Source organism: Platichthys flesus, chromosome 7 (genome assembly GCF_949316205.1).
Source record: "Platichthys flesus chromosome 7, fPlaFle2.1, whole genome shotgun sequence".
Classification (NCBI taxonomy): Eukaryota; Metazoa; Chordata; class Actinopteri; order Pleuronectiformes; family Pleuronectidae; genus Platichthys; species Platichthys flesus.
In genome coordinates this window covers 10,697,865-10,718,070 of record NC_084951.1, presented here as the reverse complement: position 1 = coordinate 10,718,070, position 20,206 = coordinate 10,697,865, and the positions used below count along the sequence as shown (strand labels likewise).

The 20,206-nt window shown below is 40.1% G+C and overlaps 3 long non-coding RNA genes across 3 annotated transcripts; all 3 read left to right on the top strand.

The window, feature by feature from the left end:
• Nucleotides 1-1,631: 1,631 nt before the first annotated feature.
• LOC133956291 (uncharacterized) lies at nucleotides 1,632-4,372 on the top strand. Its single transcript, XR_009921113.1, has 4 exons — nucleotides 1,632-1,770; nucleotides 2,543-2,594; nucleotides 2,862-2,997; nucleotides 3,817-4,372. It is a non-coding gene; the product is annotated as an uncharacterized LOC133956291 (long non-coding RNA).
• A 4,299-nt stretch (nucleotides 4,373-8,671) lies between these two features.
• On the top strand, nucleotides 8,672-11,412 carry LOC133956287 (uncharacterized). Its single transcript, XR_009921112.1, has 4 exons — nucleotides 8,672-8,810; nucleotides 9,583-9,634; nucleotides 9,902-10,037; nucleotides 10,857-11,412. It is a non-coding gene; the product is annotated as an uncharacterized LOC133956287 (long non-coding RNA).
• Nucleotides 11,413-13,267: 1,855 nt separating this feature from the next.
• Nucleotides 13,268-15,961, top strand: LOC133956885 (uncharacterized). Its single transcript, XR_009921175.1, has 4 exons — nucleotides 13,268-13,482; nucleotides 14,112-14,165; nucleotides 14,427-14,562; nucleotides 15,382-15,961. It is a non-coding gene; the product is annotated as an uncharacterized LOC133956885 (long non-coding RNA).
• The last annotated feature ends 4,245 nt before the right edge of the window (nucleotides 15,962-20,206 follow it).

The following is a 20,206-nucleotide window of genomic DNA, read 5'->3' as shown; positions in this document are numbered from 1 at the left end:
CCACCTACTGGCAAACCTACTGCCGCAGAGCGCAAAACGCATGCAACGTGGAGAAGTGCATGCTCGATCGATGATGTGCGCTTGGTCATCGATCGCTCTCTCCACCGACCGCAACAGGCTTCAACATGCGGGTGCTCGGGCCCGCAAGTGCTACAACGTAGCCCTAGTTAGGGCCCGAGCACCGAATGGTGAGAGGCCCTATTGAATCTGTAAGGATTTTTATTATTATTAGGGCCCGAGCACCGAAATCGGTGGGAGGCCCTATTGAAATTGAAATGATTATTATTATTATTATTATTATTATTTTTCTTAGCTTAAATGAATTGGCTTTTTGAGGGCTTTAATGTGCTCAAAAAGTTGTAGGAGTTTGCAGTAAATTCGAAGGCGGCGTAAAATTACGTATTCTGGAGTATTTTGAAAAGGGCGTGGCAAAATGGCTAAAGAGCGCCACCTACGGAAAAGCCCCTCATTTAGCATTCACCGATCCTCAAAAAAAACAAAGATTATTGTGTATCATGACTAGATGCACAAAAAAGTCCATCAGTGCATTATGAATAACGCAACAGGAAGCCCGCCAGTTTGACTTTAGTGGCCATTTTGGTCATATTCCATATTTTTTCTTTGATGTACTTGTCGTACAGCTTTCATCAGATCAACTTCAAATTTAGACGATCGTCATCACAACAAATTGGAGATCTAAAGTTATTGAAGGATTACGTTTTAGCAAAACCGTCTGACCGTGGTGTGGCGTTAAAGTTTGATTAAACGCCATCAAAACACGGGCTTCTATATCTCAGACTTATTTTGTTCTATCGAGTCCAAACTACACACATAAGACAAGAGTAGAGATATGAAGACATCTATACAGAAATCGTGACTTAAAGTGACAGCGCCCCCTGGTGACAGCAGGAAAAGTCTTGTTTTTGTCACGTTTTATGTTTTTATATACTAGTCGTACAGCTTTTATCAAATCAACTTAATATTTAGACGACTGTCATCACAACAAAATGAAGATCTAAAGTTATTGAAAGATCGACTTTTCGTCAAACCGTGTGATTGTGGCGTGGCGCTAAAGTTTGATGAGACTTCGGTGAAACGCACTAAAACACGAGCTTCTGTATCTTGGACATATTTTGTCTAATCAAGTCCAAACTAGACACATAAGACAATAGTTGCGATATGAAGACATCTATACAGAAATCGTGACTTAAAATGACAGCGCCCCCTGGTGGCAGCAGGAAATGTATAGCTGACACTCTGATGTATTCCTGCTCATCCAATATGCAAAACCATGTCAAACTTTGTTTAATGGGTCTCAAGACATTGATAATGTAGCCATAAGATTATTGTGACTTTTTATCATGCGGTTTATTAATGGCATGGCTTGAAAGTTCATCAGCTCGTCGGAGAGAGTCCCATTGAATCCCATGTTAAAATGCCCAATTTTAGAGTAGAATTAAACCTGTTTACAGCATTATTCAAACTTTGGTTTTAGTCTCAATCGCTATGTTCTTCCTTCATTAAAACTCTGAGGGGGTGAACTTTTTCGTAACTACCTCTATATCGCTATAATAAGCGATATAGTGGTTTGAAATTTACGTGACGTCACAGTGAGCTGCGCCCTCCCTTCTCCTTACTTTTTCCTGTGTCATTGAACACAACTCGAGACTTTCGAAACCTCCCACTCAGTATCGGATGAATAACACAGTTTGATGTTTTGCTTGTTCTGCTGACGGACACGTTAAAGACGTCTGCGCTCCCGTTTCTGTGGTAAGTCAAGCTCAGTATTTTATTTAGATGTGTAGAAGTGATTCGCAGGGTGTTTTAGTACCATGCATTCGAGCTAACGTCCGTTAGCATGGAGGCTAAATACGAACTCCGATCTGGGGCATTAACTCCTGTTTAATGCGAACGGCACTATTACCGACACACACCGATATGAACCGACATGAGTAGGTCCGCCCAGCAGTGGCATGCGTTAGTTTATGAGGTTAAATCTGAGACAGGAGACTGTGTGTGTCCGGTGAATTAGCTCCATCAGGATATCTATTGCTATAAAATGGTTTCACTCGCCAAGGCATTTGACTTGACAATGTTACACAGTTAGTTATTCTACTGAAACAGACTTACAGTGATCAATTGAAACGTGCGTATTTAAAGTCACATCTGTATTTTAAGAGCAGATGTTTAAAGGGGAATTCAACTTCCAAAGCTCTTTATTCAGAGTATTGTTATGATGTCTTACAGAGAAAGCTAAACGTTCTGCTGCCTGCACTGTTTACATTGTAATCTCAGGCAGATTTCACTGAATTGTTCTGTTAAATATAAATAAATTATAGCCTTGTATCTTTATTAGAACAGACAGTGTAATAGAGAATTTGATGCTGATGTACACTAACTATTTCCTAAGCTGAAATGATTATGATCTGTTTAACTTTGAAGTAATACACTTCCTTTTTTACCATTTAAAGTGTGTTAAGGACTTAACCTGGCACATGTATGACTTTACACATTTGTATATTTATGTTGAAATTTTCTCTAGCATGTCCAGCATGAGACAACTGGAATTCAACCACATTGAACACCGACTTCAGGTACAGACCTCTTTTCATTAATTACAAACAACCATGGCAAAGTACTGCACATAATACATTGTGTATTAAATAATATATGCAATACTTTGAATGTGAAATAACTCCATACTGTACATTCATTGTCATGGTAGTGCACGTTTTAATCCAAAAGCATATTCAAATACACAGTTGAATATCCACAGAAAATAAGATTACACACTTTGTTCATATGTAACTCTTCCTCTACAATAATGACGATCACTTTCATGTTTCCTATCATTTTATTAGGGACAGACGAGCCTGAAGGACACAGCTGTGATGACCATGTTCTGTCTCTTATGGCAAAGCAGAAATATAAAACACTGGGTTCTTATCTAAAGTGTATCAAATCAGATCTCCACCATGTTGCTGCTGAGGACATCAGGTGCTGCAGTTCTTCATCTATGAAGAGAAAAAACGCACTGTTAAAGAATGTTTTGTGTTGTGTATAAAGCACAACAGATTTCTGATAGAACTGTTGTACTGTGGTCTTGGTTTATATCCTCATGGTGAAATGTACATATTTTAAGTCCCTTCTGATAAAAGTGCTGAAAGAAATACAACATTGTACAAATACATAAAATGTCTTTCTACCTCATCAGTACTATTCAAGGTGATAATCTCCCACAGACCTATTGATAACAGTCCAAATCAAGTCTTTCCACTTCTCTCAGTGTGAAAACATAATTCTATAATTAATTTGAGAACTGTTTACAACACTGATGTGTGGAGATTAAAATCATACCTAAACTGTCTAATTCACTGTAAAACTCCATGACATTCGCAGGCCATCTGTAGTTAAGGGAGCAACGCATGGAATGATGTGTAGATTACTAGTTTGATGATGCATGAGGAGAGGCGGTGGTCGAGTGGCAGAAACTTGGACTATGGGCAGAGAAGGTCTCTGGTTCGTCTTTGGTTCGACTCCATGGAGAGACAACAAAAGTCGAACCTGGATTGATCTGTCCAAAAATCCAAGAGTCTCCCTACCCTCTCTAGTGCCCATGAGCAAGGCACCTCACTCCCCCAACATCTGCTCCCCCGAGCGCTGTACATGGTCGCTCACTGCTCTGTGTGTCCTGCACCAGATGGGTAAAAAGCAGCGATTAAATTTCCCTACCTGCATGAGTGTGCCTTTGCATGTCTGTGCATGTGTTTGGGATGAATAAATGGATTTTAATCTTAATCTTTTAATCTTAATCAGTTGTCTTCCAGTTGACCAGCATGAAGCTGCAGATCTCCACCATGTTGCTGCTGGGGACATCAGGAGCTGCATTAATGAGGAGCAGAAGCGTACTGTTATGAATGTTTTGTGTTGTTTATGAAGCACTACTTATTTCAGCTAGAACCGATGTACTAGGGTCTGGGTTTGTATCCTAATGGTTAAATGCACATACTTTAAATCGCTTTTGATAAAACGTGACAAAGAAATACAACATTGTACACATAGATAAAATGTCTTTCTACCTCATCTGTAATATTCAAGGTGATGATCTCCCACAGAGCTGTTGATAACAGTCCACATCAAGTCTCTCCACTTCCCTCAGTGTGAAAACATAATTATATAATTAATTGGAGAAGTGTTTACAACACTGATGTGTGGACATTATAATGTTATCACTACTGTCTAATTCACTCTACAACTCCATGACAGACTAAATAAACAATGTGAAAATAGTAATGGCGGATATACCATCCTGTATCAGAATATTGGTGAAACAGTTACTATCACATGAAACGTAAACGTGTAGCGTATTGATAGTAACTCATTAAAAAAAATAATGTCAAAACCAAAACAAGACTGTCGAGTTATCTTGCTTCAATCTGTTCATTAGACGTGATAAATAAACGGTAACTTTTATAACAATTACATATTACAAAAAACTTGAGGCATGTAAGCATATGATGATAGATAAAGCAATAGGTTATGTTGGATAGTTTCAAGGTTACTTACCTCTAGTTATTATTATTATTAGGGCCCGAGCACCGAAATCGGTGGGAGGCCCTATTGAAATTGAAATGATTATTATTATTAGGGCCCGAGCACCGAAATCGGTGAGAGGACCTATTGAAATTGAAAAGATTATTATTATTATTATTTTTCTTCGCTCAGTGAATTGGCTTTTTGAGGGCTTTAACGTGCTCAAAAAGTTTCTAAAGTGTACAGTAAATTACAAATGTGCGCAAGTTTACGTTTTCTGAAGTATTTTGAAAAGGGCGTGGCAAAATGGCTCAAGAGCGCCACCTACGGAAAAGCCCCTCATTTAGCATTCACCGATCCTCAAAAAAAACATAGACTATTGTGTCTCATGACAAGATGCACAAAAAAGTCCATCAGTGCATTATGAATAACGCAGCAGGAAGCCCGCCAGTTTGACTTTAGTGGCCATTTCGGTCATATTCCATATTTTTTCTTTGATGTACTTGTCGTACAGCTTTCATCAGATCAACTTCAAATTTAGACGATCGTCATCACAACAAATTGGAGATCTAAAGTTATTGAAGGATTACGTTTTAGCAAAACCGTCTGACCGTGGTGTGGCGTTAAAGTTTGATGAAACGCCATCAAAACACAAGCTTCCATATTTCAGACATATTTTGTCCAATTGAGTCCAAACTAGACACATACGACAAGAATCGCGACCAGAAGACATCGGTGCAGAAATTGTGACTTACAATCACAGCGCCCCCTGGGGGCAACAGGAAATGTCTTGTTTTTAAGACGTGTTATGTTTTTATGTACTACTCGGAGAGCTTTCATCAGATCAACTTAAAAATTAGATGAGACTCTACAAAACAAGATGAAGATCTAAAGTTATCAATATTTAAACTTTTCATCACACCGTGTGACCGTGGTGAGGTCTCAAAGTTCGACTAAACGCCAATATAAGCAAGCTTCTGTAACTTAGACATATTTTGTCCAATCGACTCCAAACTACACATATAAGACAAGAGTCGCGACCGGAAGACATCTACCTAGAAATCATGACTTAAAAGGAAAGCGCCCCCTGGTGGCATCAGGAAATGTCTTGTTTTTGTACATCGTGCGCTTTGATTTATTTGTCGGAGAGCTTTCATCACATCAATTTAAAATTTAGACGGGTGGCATCACAACAAGATGGAGATCTAAAGTTATCAAAGAAACAACTTTTCGACACACCGTCTGACTGTGGCGGGGCGTCAAATCAGCTCACCATGACACACGAAACCGCTTAAAGGGGACATATTCGCTTTAAAGGGGACATATTATTTCCATTTCAACACAGTTGATATGGTTCCTTGGGGTCTTAATGAAATGTCTGTAAAATATTTTGGTAAAAATACCCCAAGGATAATTTAAAACAGCACCTTTTTACTCTGTCTAAAACAGACCTCCTCAGATCAACCTGTTTTTAAGGCCCCGCCCCCCTCTCACCCCGCCCCCATCTTACCCCACCCCCTTTCACCCCTCTCATCCCTCCCCCTTCTCACCCCTCCCCCCTCTCATGGAGGTGTAGGACATGTGCTTGAATGTGTTCTCACTACAGAATGCATTCAACATCTATAGGGCAGATTATGGGCCTCGTGAAAATTTACGTAATCTGGGGTATTTGGAAATGGGTGTGGCAAAATGGCTCAACAGCGCCACCAATGGTGCTTTCCCTCATTTACGGAGAAACACCTCATTTAGCATTCACTGATCCGCACGAAATTGAAGACAGTTGTGTATCATCACCAGATGCACAAAAAACGCGCTCGGAGCAATATGAAAAACGCAACAGGAAGCACGCCATTTTCGATTTCGTGGCCATTTTGGTCATATTCCATAATCTTTTACTTTGATATACTTCTCGTACAGCTTTCATCACATCAACTGAAAATTTAGACGAGCGTCATCACAACAAGATGGAGATCTAAAGTTATCAAAGAAACAACTTTTCGTCACACTGTCTGACTGTGGCGGGGCGTCACATCAGCTCGCCATGACACACGAAAACGCTTTAACTTCCGTGTTCATGGGTCCATCTCCCTCAAACTACATGTGTGTATCATCAGCCCCCCTCCCTTGAAGATATTCAGATGGTTTTAAAGAATGGGCGTGGCAAAATGGCTCAACAGCGCAACCAACGGAGCTTCCCCTCATTTATGGAGAAACACCTCATTTAGAATTCACTGATCCTCACGAAATTGAAGACAGTTGTGTATCATCACCAGATGCACAAAAAACGCGCTCGGAGCAATTTGAAAAACGCAACAGGAACCCCGCCATTTTCTATTTGGACCATATTCCATGTTTTTTATTTTCAAGTACTTCTTGGAGAGCTTTCATCAGATCAACTCAAAATTTAGACGAGTGTCATCACAACAAGATGGAGATCTAAAGTTATTGAAAGATCAATTTTTCGCCACACCGTGTGACCGTGGCGAGGCGTCAAAATGTGACTAAACGCCATCAAAACACAAGCTTCTGTATCTTGGACATATTTGGTCCAATCGAGTTCAAACTACACATGTAAGACAAGAAGCGCGACCTGATGACATCAACAAAGACACCATGACTTAAAATCATAGCGCCACCTGCTGGCTACAGGAAGTGAAGCGTTTATATCGCAGCAGTGCGCAAATGCATGCAACGCTGAGACGAGCGCTTGGTCATCGAACGTTCTCTCTTCCCCGACCGCAACAGACTTGAAATTGCCTGTGCTCGGGCCCGTTAGTGCTACAACGTAGCCCTAGTTATTATTATTATTATTTTTCTTAGCTGAAATGAATTGGCTTTTTGAGGGCTTTAATGTGCTCAAAAAGTTGTAGGAGTTTGCAGTAAATTCGAAGGCGGCGTAAAATTACGTATTCTGGAGTATTTTGAAAAGGGCGTGGCAAAATGGCTAAAGAGCGCCACCTACGGAAAAGCCCCTCATTTAGCATTCACCGATCCTCAAAAAAAACAAAGATTATTGTGTATCATGACTAGATGCACAAAAAAGTCCATCAGTGCATTATGAATAACGCAACAGGAAGCCCGCCAGTTTGACTTTAGTGGCCATTTTGGTCATATTCCATATTTTTTCTTTGATGTACTTGTCGTACAGCTTTCATCAGATCAACTTCAAATTTAGACGATCGTCATCACAACAAATTGGAGATCTAAAGTTATTGAAGGATTACGTTTTAGCAAAACCGTCTGACCGTGGTGTGGCGTTAAAGTTTGATTAAACGCCATCAAAACACGGGCTTCTATATCTCAGACTTATTTTGTCCTATCGAGTCCAAACTACACACATAAGACAAGAGTAGAGATATGAAGACATCTATACAGAAATCGTGACTTAAAGTGACAGCGCCCCCTGGTGACAGCAGGAAAAGTCTTGTTTTTGTCACGTTTTATGTTTTTATATACTAGTCGTACAGCTTTTATCAAATCAACTTAATATTTAGACGACTGTCATCACAACAAAATGAAGATCTAAAGTTATTGAAAGATCGACTTTTCGTCAAACCGTGTGATTGTGGCGTGGCGCTAAAGTTTGATGAGACTTCGGTGAAACGCACTAAAACACGAGCTTCTGTATCTTGGACATATTTTGTCTAATCAAGTCCAAACTAGACACATAAGACAATAGTTGCGATATGAAGACATCTATACAGAAATCGTGACTTAAAATGACAGCGCCCCCTGGTGGCAGCAGGAAATGTATAGCTGACACTCTGATGTATTCCTGCTCATCCAATATGCAAAACCATGTCAAACTTTGTTTAATGGGTCTCAAGACATTGATAATGTAGCCATAAGATTATTGTGACTTTTTATCATGCGGTTTATTAATGGCATGGCTTGAAAGTTCATCAGCTCGTCGGAGAGAGTCCCATTGAATCCCATGTTAAAATGCCCAATTTTAGAGTAGAATTAAACCTGTTTACAGCATTATTCAAACTTTGGTTTTAGTCTCAATCGCTATGTTCTTCCTTCATTAAAACTCTGAGGGGGTGAACTTTTTCGTAACTACCTCTATATCGCTATAATAAGCGATATAGTGGTTTGAAATTTACGTGACGTCACAGTGAGCTGCGCCCTCCCTTCTCCTTACTTTTTCCTGTGTCATTGAACACAACTCGAGACTTTCGAAACCTCCCACTCAGTATCGGATGAATAACACAGTTTGATGTTTTGCTTGTTCTGCTGACGGACACGTTAAAGACGTCTGCGCTCCCGTTTCTGTGGTAAGTCAAGCTCAGTATTTTATTTAGATGTGTAGAAGTGATTCGCAGGGTGTTTTAGTACCATGCATTCGAGCTAACGTCCGTTAGCATGGAGGCTAAATACGAACTCCGATCTGGGGCATTAACTCCTGTTTAATGCGAACGGCACTATTACCGACACACACCGATATGAACCGACATGAGTAGGTCCGCCCAGCAGTGGCATGCGTTAGTTTATGAGGTTAAATCTGAGACAGGAGACTGTGTGTGTCCGGTGAATTAGCTCCATCAGGATATCTATTGCTATAAAATGGTTTCACTCGCCAAGGCATTTGACTTGACAATGTTACACAGTTAGTTATTCTACTGAAACAGACTTACAGTGATCAATTGAAACGTGCGTATTTAAAGTCACATCTGTATTTTAAGAGCAGATGTTTAAAGGGGAATTCAACTTCCAAAGCTCTTTATTCAGAGTATTGTTATGATGTCTTACAGAGAAAGCTAAACGTTCTGCTGCCTGCACTGTTTACATTGTAATCTCAGGCAGATTTCACTGAATTGTTCTGTTAAATATAAATAAATTATAGCCTTGTATCTTTATTAGAACAGACAGTGTAATAGAGAATTTGATGCTGATGTACACTAACTATTTCCTAAGCTGAAATGATTATGATCTGTTTAACTTTGAAGTAATACACTTCCTTTTTTACCATTTAAAGTGTGTTAAGGACTTAACCTGGCACATGTATGACTTTACACATTTGTATATTTATGTTGAAATTTTCTCTAGCATGTCCAGCATGAGACAACTGGAATTCAACCACATTGAACACCGACTTCAGGTACAGACCTCTTTTCATTAATTACAAACAACCATGGCAAAGTACTGCACATAATACATTGTGTATTAAATAATATATGCAATACTTTGAATGTGAAATAACTCCATACTGTACATTCATTGTCATGGTAGTGCACGTTTTAATCCAAAAGCATATTCAAATACACAGTTGAATATCCACAGAAAATAAGATTACACACTTTGTTCATATGTAACTCTTCCTCTACAATAATGACGATCACTTTCATGTTTCCTATCATTTTATTAGGGACAGACGAGCCTGAAGGACACAGCTGTGATGACCATGTTCTGTCTCTTATGGCAAAGCAGAAATATAAAACACTGGGTTCTTATCTAAAGTGTATCAAATCAGATCTCCACCATGTTGCTGCTGAGGACATCAGGTGCTGCAGTTCTTCATCTATGAAGAGAAAAAACGCACTGTTAAAGAATGTTTTGTGTTGTGTATAAAGCACAACAGATTTCTGATAGAACTGTTGTACTGTGGTCTTGGTTTATATCCTCATGGTGAAATGTACATATTTTAAGTCCCTTCTGATAAAAGTGCTGAAAGAAATACAACATTGTACAAATACATAAAATGTCTTTCTACCTCATCAGTACTATTCAAGGTGATAATCTCCCACAGACCTATTGATAACAGTCCAAATCAAGTCTTTCCACTTCTCTCAGTGTGAAAACATAATTCTATAATTAATTTGAGAACTGTTTACAACACTGATGTGTGGAGATTAAAATCATACCTAAACTGTCTAATTCACTGTAAAACTCCATGACATTCGCAGGCCATCTGTAGTTAAGGGAGCAACGCATGGAATGATGTGTAGATTACTAGTTTGATGATGCATGAGGAGAGGCGGTGGTCGAGTGGCAGAAACTTGGACTATGGGCAGAGAAGGTCTCTGGTTCGTCTTTGGTTCGACTCCATGGAGAGACAACAAAAGTCGAACCTGGATTGATCTGTCCAAAAATCCAAGAGTCTCCCTACCCTCTCTAGTGCCCATGAGCAAGGCACCTCACTCCCCCAACATCTGCTCCCCCGAGCGCTGTACATGGTCGCTCACTGCTCTGTGTGTCCTGCACCAGATGGGTAAAAAGCAGCGATTAAATTTCCCTACCTGCATGAGTGTGCCTTTGCATGTCTGTGCATGTGTTTGGGATGAATAAATGGATTTTAATCTTAATCTTTTAATCTTAATCAGTTGTCTTCCAGTTGACCAGCATGAAGCTGCAGATCTCCACCATGTTGCTGCTGGGGACATCAGGAGCTGCATTAATGAGGAGCAGAAGCGTACTGTTATGAATGTTTTGTGTTGTTTATGAAGCACTACTTATTTCAGCTAGAACCGATGTACTAGGGTCTGGGTTTGTATCCTAATGGTTAAATGCACATACTTTAAATCGCTTTTGATAAAACGTGACAAAGAAATACAACATTGTACACATAGATAAAATGTCTTTCTACCTCATCTGTAATATTCAAGGTGATGATCTCCCACAGAGCTGTTGATAACAGTCCACATCAAGTCTCTCCACTTCCCTCAGTGTGAAAACATAATTATATAATTAATTGGAGAAGTGTTTACAACACTGATGTGTGGACATTATAATGTTATCACTACTGTCTAATTCACTCTACAACTCCATGACAGACTAAATAAACAATGTGAAAATAGTAATGGCGGATATACCATCCTGTATCAGAATATTGGTGAAACAGTTACTATCACATGAAACGTAAACGTGTAGCGTATTGATAGTAACTCATTAAAAAAAATAATGTCAAAACCAAAACAAGACTGTCGAGTTATCTTGCTTCAATCTGTTCATTAGACGTGATAAATAAACGGTAACTTTTATAACAATTACATATTACAAAAAACTTGAGGCATGTAAGCATATGATGATAGATAAAGCAATAGGTTATGTTGGATAGTTTCAAGGTTACTTACCTCTAGTTCAGCACCAGCGGCTGGCCAGAAGAAGTGGAGCGATCTTCCTTGCCGCACAGGGCAAACGCAGGCAATGTGGAGACGAGCGCTTGGTCATCGAACGTTCTCTCTTCCCCGACCGCAACAGACTTGAAATTGCCTGTGCTCGGGCCCGTTAGTGCTACAACGTAGCCCTAGTTATTATTATTAGGGCCCGAGCACCGAAATCGGTGAGAGGACCTATTGAAATTGAAAAGATTATTATTATTATTATTTTTCTTCGCTCAGTGAATTGGCTTTTTGAGGGCTTTAACGTGCTCAAAAAGTTTCTAAAGTGTACAGTAAATTACAAATGTGTGCAAGTTTACGTTTTCTGAAGTATTTTGAAAAGGGCGTGGCAAAATGGCTCAAGAGCGCCACCTACGGAAAAGCCCCTCATTTAGCATTCACCGATCCTCAAAAAAAACATAGACTATTGTGTCTCATGACAAGATGCACAAAAAAGTCCATCAGTGCATTATGAATAACGCAGCAGGAAGCCCGCCAGTTTGACTTTAGTGGCCATTTCGGTCATATTCCATATTTTTTCTTTGATGTACTTGTCGTACAGCTTTCATCAGATCAACTTCAAATTTAGACGATCGTCATCACAACAAATTGGAGATCTAAAGTTATTGAAGGATTACGTTTTAGCAAAACCGTCTGACCGTGGTGTGGCGTTAAAGTTTGATGAAACGCCATCAAAACTCAAGCTTCCATATTTCAGACATATTTTGTCCAATTGAGTCCAAACTAGACACATTCGACAAGAGTCGCCACCAGAAGACATGGGTGCAGAAATTGTGACTTACAATCACAGCGCCCCCTGGTGGTAACGCGAAATGTCTTATTTTGGTACGTGTTATGTTTTTATGTACTACTCAGACAGCTTTCATCAGATCAACTTAAAAATTAGATGAGACTCTACAAAACAAGATGAAGATCTAAAGTTATCAGAATTTAAACTTTTCATCATACCGTGTGACCGTGGTGAGGTCTCAAAGTTCGACTAAACGCCAATATAAGCGAGCTTCTGTAACTTAGACATATTTTGTCCAATCGACTCCAAACTACACATATAAGACAAGAGTCGCGACCGGAAGACATCTACCTAGAAATCATGACTTAAAAGTAAAGCGCCCCCTGGTGGCATCAGGAAATGTCTTGTTTTGGTCATCTTACTCTTTGATGTATTTCCCTCCAGCCACTTTACTAAACCATGTCAAACTGTGTCAAATTGGTCTCAAGATATTGATAATGTAGGCATAACATTATTGTGACTTTTCATCATGCAGATTGTTAATGGCGTGGCATCAAAGTTCATCAGCTCACCATGACCTATGAAACCCATTTTAACAGAGTTACCCTGAACGCAGCATGAGACCGCTTTCGGTTTGTTACGTCTCACACTTGGATGTATTTCTCCTCATTCACTTTGCTAAACCATGTCAAACTGTGTCACATGGGTCTCAATATATTGATAATGTAGGCATAACATTGCTGTGAGTTTTCATCATGCGGATTATTCATAGCTTTGCAGCAGACTTCTTCAACTCGCCATGACAAACGAAGCTGCATTTAACACGGCTGCAAGTGAACGCCTCATGAGTTACGTCGTCACAAGCTGCGGAGCTGTGTATCACGAAGAACCGGAGAACGGTTGGCGAGTCTGGATGAGAGGACGGCGGCGGAGTCACTGTGGACGTTGTTCGCTCAGCAGGTTAGAGTGTGGGACGCTCGCAAAGCTTTTTTCCCCCGTCCGTCGTGTCTTTTCCTGTGTGAACTCTGCCGCTCTCAACAGCAGCACTGGCTATGAGCTAGCTCCTGCTAGCTCCAACAACCATCTCTCAACTGCTACGTAAGTTAAACGGACACTTCTGACTGACTGTGATGATAAGCAAAAGAGACACTGTGGATGTGTGATGTGTTGTACTGCATTTGTTTGATCTGTTTACTAATACTAGCTCTAATAAATACTGTATAAATTATATTTTGCTCCTGAATTGAACTGTGTTAAAGGGGTTCACATGGAAAATATATGTTCAATTATGTAAAGGGTGATTTTTGTTACTATTATACTAATGGAGATTTAGCACTTGCTACACATTGTAAGAGCAGCTGTTCAAAGGAGCACTACGTCTTTTAAGGCTCTTTATTCAGAGTCACGGTGTTGATGTCCTGTCACGTGTTACAGTGAAAAATAACCGTGTCTCCCACCTTCAGTATTTAAATCGTTAATCTCAGACAGACTTCACTGAATTCTTTTGTTAAATATGAGTAAGTCATAGCCTTGTAACTTTACTAGAACAGACAGTGTCATACAGAGTTGTGGGCTTATATGCACTACCTATTTCCTAATCTGAAATGATTATGCTCTGATTAACTTTGAACTAATATTTTATTTTTACCATTTAAAAGTCTGTTAATTACTTAACCTGGCCCATGTATGACTTTACATATCTGTGTATTGGTTTCATGTTCCTCTAGAAGGTCCAACTTGACACACAACTTGAATCCAACCAGACTGAACACTGACTCCAGGTACAGACCTGATTTCATTACTTAAAAACAATCAAAGTATTGCACATAATACATAATGTATTAAATTATAATGCAATACTTTTAATGTGAAATAGCTCCATTAAAAACATTCATTGTCATGGTAGTGCACGTTTTAATCCAAAAGCATATTCAAATACACAGTTGAATATCCACAGAAAATAAGATTACACACTTTGTTCATATGCAACTCTTCCTCTACAATAATGACGATCACTTTCATGTTTCCTATCATTTTATTAGGGACAGACGAGCCTGAAGGACACAGCTGTGATGACCATGTTCTGTCTCTTATGGCAAAGCAGAAATATAAAACACTGGGTTCTTATCTAAAGTGTATCAAATCAGATCTCCACCATGTTGCTGCTGAGGACATCAGGTGCTGCAGTTCTTCATCTATGAAGAGAAAAAACGCACTGTTAAAGAATGTTTTGTGTTGTGTATAAAGCACAACAGATTTCAGATAGAACTGTTGTACTGTGGTCTTGGTTTATATCCTCATGGTGAAATGTACATATTTTAAGTCCCTTCTGATAAAAGTGCTGAAAGAAATACAACATTGTACAAATACATAAAATGTCTTTCTACCTCATCAGTACTATTCAAGGTGATAATCTCCCACAGACCTATTGATAACAGTCCAAATCAAGTCTTTCCACTTCTCTCAGTGTGAAAACATAATTCTATAATTAATTTGAGAACTGTTTACAACACTGATGTGTGGAGATTGAAATCATACCTAAACTGTCTAATTCACAGTAAAACTCCATGACATTCGCAGGCCATCTGTAGTTAAGGGAGCAACGCATGGAGTGATGTGTAGATTACTAGTTTGATGATGCATGAGGAGAGGCGGTGGTCGAGTGGCAGAAACTTGGACTATGGGCAGAGAAGGTCTCTGGTTCGTCTTTGGTTCGACTCCATGGAGAGACAACAAAAGTCGAACCTGGATTGATCTGTCCAAAAATCCAAGAGTCTCCCTACCCTCTCTAGTGCCCATGAGCAAGGCACTTCACTCCCCCAACATCTGCTCCCCCGAGCGCCGTACATGGTCGCTCACTGCTCTGTGTGTCCTGCACCAGATGGGTAAAAAGCAGCGATTAAATTTCCCTACCTGCATGAGTGTGCCTTTGCATGTCTGTGCATGTGTTTGGGATGAATAAATGGATTTTAATGTTAATCTTTTAATCTTAATCAGTTGTCTTCCAGTTGACCAGCATGAAGCTGCAGATCTCCACCATGTTGCTGCTGGGGACATCAGGAGCTGCATTAATGAGGAGCAGAAGCGTACTGTTATGAATGTTTTGTGTTGTTTATGAAGCACTACTTATTTCAGCTAGAACCGATGTACTAGGGTCTGGGTTTGTATCCTAATGGTTAAATGCACATACTTTAAATCGCTTTTGATAAAACGTGACAAAGAAATACAACATTGTACACATAGATAAAATGTCTTTCTACCTCATCTGTAATATTCAAGGTGATGATCTCCCACAGAGCTGTTGATAACAGTCCACATCAAGTCTCTCCACTTCCCTCAGTGTGAAAACATAATTATATAATTAATTGGAGAAGTGTTTACAACACTGATGTGTGGACATTATAATGTTATCACTACTGTCTAATTCACTCTACAACTCCATGACAGACTAAATAAACAATGTGAAAATAGTAATGGCGGATATACCATCCTGTATCAGAATATTGGTGAAACAGTTACTATCACATGAAACGTACACGTGTAGCGTATTGATAGTAACTCATTAAAAAAAATAATGTCACAACCAAAACAAGACTGTCGAGTTATCTTGCTTCAATCTGTTCATTAGACGTGATAAATAAATGGTAACTTTTATAACAATTACATATTACAAAAAACTTGAGGCATGTAAGCATATGATGATAGATAAAGCAATAGGTTATGTTGGATAGTTTCAAGGTTACTTACCTCTAGTTCAGCACCAGCGGCTGGCCAGAAGAAGTGGAGCAATCTTCCTTGCCGCACAGGGCAAACGCAGGCAATGTGGAGACGAGCGCTTGGTCATCGAACGTTCTCTCTTCCCCGACCGCAACAGACTTGAAATTGCCTGTGCTCGGGCCCGTTAGTGCTACAACGTAGCCCTAGTTAGGGCCCGAGCACCGAAATCGGTGAGAGGACCTATTGAAATTGAAAAGATTATTATTATTATTATTTTTCTTCGCTCAGTGAATTGGCTTTTTGAGGGCTTTAACGTGCTCAAAAAGTTTCTAAAGTGTACAGTAAATTACAAATGTGCGCAAGTTTACGTTTTCTGAAGTATTTTGAAAAGGGCGTGGCAAAATGGCTCAAGAGCGCCACCTACGGAAAAGCCCCTCATTTAGCATTCACCGATCCTCAAAAAAAACAAAGATTATTGTGTATCATGACTAGATGCACAAAAAAGTCCATCAGTGCATTATGAATAACGCAACAGGAAGCCCGCCAGTTTGACTTTAGTGTCCATTTTGGTCATATTCCATATTTTTTCTTTGATGTACTTGTCGTACAGCTTTCATCAGATCAACTTCAAATTTAGACGATCGTCATCACAACAAATTGGAGATCTAAAGTTATTGAAGGATTACGTTTTAGCAAAACCGTCTGACCGTGGTGTGGCGTTAAAGTTTGATGAAACGCCATCAAAACACAAGCTTCCATATTTCAGACATATTTTGTCCAATTGAGTCCAAACTAGACACATACGACAAGAGTCGCCACCAGAAGACATCGTGCAGAAATTGTGACTTACAATCACAGCGCCCCCTGGTGGCAACAGGAAATGTCTTGTTTTTGGTACGTGTTATGTTTTTATGTACTACTCAGACAGCTTTCATCAGATCAACTTAAAAATTAGATGAGACTCTGCAAAACAAGATGAAGATCTAAAGTTATCAATATTTAAACTTTTCATCATACCGTGTGACCGTGGTGAGGTCTCAAAGTTCGACTAAACGCCAATATAAGCGAGCTTCTGTAACTTAGACATATTTTGTCCAATCGACTCCAAACTACACATATAAGACAAGAGTCGCGACCGGAAGACATCTACCTAGAAATCATGACTTAAAAGGAAAGCGCCCCCTGGTGGCATCAGGAAATGTCTTGTTTTTGTACATCGTGCGCTTTATTTGTCGGAGAGCTTTCATCACATCAATTTAAAATTTAGACGAGTGTCATCACAACAAGATGGAGATCTAAAGTTATCAAAGAAACAACTTTTCGTCACACTGTCTGACTGTGGCGGGGCGTCACATCAGCTCGCCATGACACACGAAAACGCTTTAAAGGGGACATATTCGCTTTAAAGGGGACATATTATTTCCATTTCACCACAGTTGATATGGTTCCTTGGGGTCTTAATGAAATGTCTGTAAAATATTTTGGTAAAAATACCCCAAGGATAATTTAAAACAGCACCTTTTTACTCTGTCTAAAACAGACCTCCTCAGATCAACCTGTTTTTAAGGCCCCGCCCCCCTCTCACCCTGCCCCCATCTTACCCCACCCCCTTTCACCCCTCTCATCCCTCCCCCTTCTCACCCCTCCCCCCTCTCATGGAGGTGTAGGACATGTGCTTGAATGTGTTCTCACTACATAATGCATTCAACATCTATAGGGCAGATTATGGGCCTCGTGAAAATTTACGTATTCTGGGGTATTTGGAAATGGGTGTGGCAAAATGGCTCAACAGCGCCACCAACGGTGCTTTCCCTCATTTACGGAGAAACACCTTATTTAGCATTCACTGATCCGCACGAAATTGAAGACAGTTGTGTATCATCACCAGATGCACAAAAAACGCCCCGGAGCAATATGAAAAACGCAACAGGAACCCCGCCATTTTCGATTTGGACCATATTCCATGTTTTTTATTTTCAAGTACTTCTTGGAGAGCTTTCATCAGATCAACTGAAAATTTAGACGAGTGTCATCACAACAAGATGGAGATCTAAAGTTATTGAAAGATCAATTTTTCGCCACACCATGTGACCGTGGCGAGGCGTCAAAATGTGACTAAACGCCATTAAAACAAAAGCTTCTGTATCTTGGACATATTTGGTCCAATCGAGGTGCAAACTACACATGTAAGACAAGAAGCGCGACCTGATGACATCAACAAAGACACCATGACTTAAAATCATAGCGCCACCTGCTGGCTACAGGAAGTGAAGCGTTTATCTTGCAGCAGTGCGCAAATGCATGCAACGCTGAGACGAACGCTTGGTCATCGAACGTTCTCTCTTCCCCGACCGCAAAAGACTTGAAATTGCCTGTGCTCGGGCCCGTTAGTGCTACAACGTAGCCCTAGTTATTATTATTATTTCCCTTTGGGGGGCTTTTTCAGGGTCTAGACATGCTCAAAAAGTTATGAAACTTTGCAGGAAATTCAAGGTCTGCGGATATTTTAGTATTCTGGAGTAATTGGAATTGGGCGTGGCAAAATGGCTCTACAGCGCCCCCTGGAACCAGCCCCTAGGTTTCCACATAACGGATTTTCATCAAAATCTGGATATAGGTGTATCGTGACCAGTCATGAAAAAAAGTCTCATGGAGCATTATGAAAAACGCAACAGGAAGTCCGCCATTTTGCTTTTAGTGGCCATTTTGGCAATATCCCACATTTTTACTTTTACGTACTTGTCCCAGGGCTTTCATCAGATCAACTTCAAATTCAGATGAGTGTCATCACAACAAGATGGAGATAAAAAATGATTGAGGGATTTTTTTTTTATCACACCGTGTGACCGTGGCATGGCGTTAAAAATTGGTTACACGCCATCAAAACACGGGCATCTGTATCTCGGACATACATGTTCCAATCAAGTCCAAACTAGACATGTAAGACAATAGTCCCCGCCTGATGACATCTATGCATAAATGATGACTTAAAACCGCAGCGCCCCCTGGTGGCAACAGGAAATGTCTTGTTTTTTGCTTGTCTTACACTTGGATGAATTTCTCCTCATCCACTGACCTCAACCATGTCAAACTGTATCAAATGGGTCCCAAGACATTGACAATGAAGACATAAGATTACCGTGACTTTTCGTCAAACGCCATATGAATGGCGTGGCATTAAAGTTCATCAACTCACTGTGAAACACGAAATTGCTGTAACTTCAGTGTTCATGATTCTATCTCTCTCAAACTACATGTGTGTAACAATAGCCCCCCCCTGAAGATATTCATATGGTTTTAAGAAATGGGCGTGGCAAAAAAACTGACCAGCGCCCCCTATAGGGCAACCCCGGCACTACGCTGGCCGACATTTATACAAATCTATCGGGACATGTGTCGTTTCATAACAAACAAAAAAATATCTAGGATAGGTATGCTTGACCAAACAGGGAGGCCGCCATTTTGGATTAAGTGGCCATTTATTTTCAATATTCCACATTTTTACTTGATGCACTTGTCCCAGGGCTTTCATCAGATTAACTTCAAATTAAGATCAGTGCCATCGCAACAAGATGGAGATAAAAAGTGATTAAGAGATTGACCTTTCGTCACACCGTGTGACCGTGGCGTGGCGTCTTGAGTTTGATTAAACGCCATCAAAACACGAGGTTCTGTATCTCGGACATACATTGTCCAATCGAGTCCAAACTAGACATGTAAGACAAGGGTGCCATCCTGATGACATCTACACAGAAATTATGACTTGAAATTACAGCGCCCCCTGGTGGCTACAGGAAGTGACATGTTTTATACTTTGATGAACTGCTCCTGGCTGATTTACAATATACAGCTCAAATCAGATCAGTCAAGTCATTAGATCATGGTCAGAATTGTGACGTTTCCTCAAACCGTGTAAACATTGATGTGCGGCGAAGGATTTTCCTTCGCCAAAGGACACGATGTTATCATAACTCCACTGTGCATTGTCCTATCACTACAAAACTTCTGTCACATGGTCAGAGTCCAAGCCTGAACAGCTCTATGTGTCAATATTTCCTCAGTGTCATAGCGCCACCTACTGATTCGCCAGGAAACAGGAAGTACT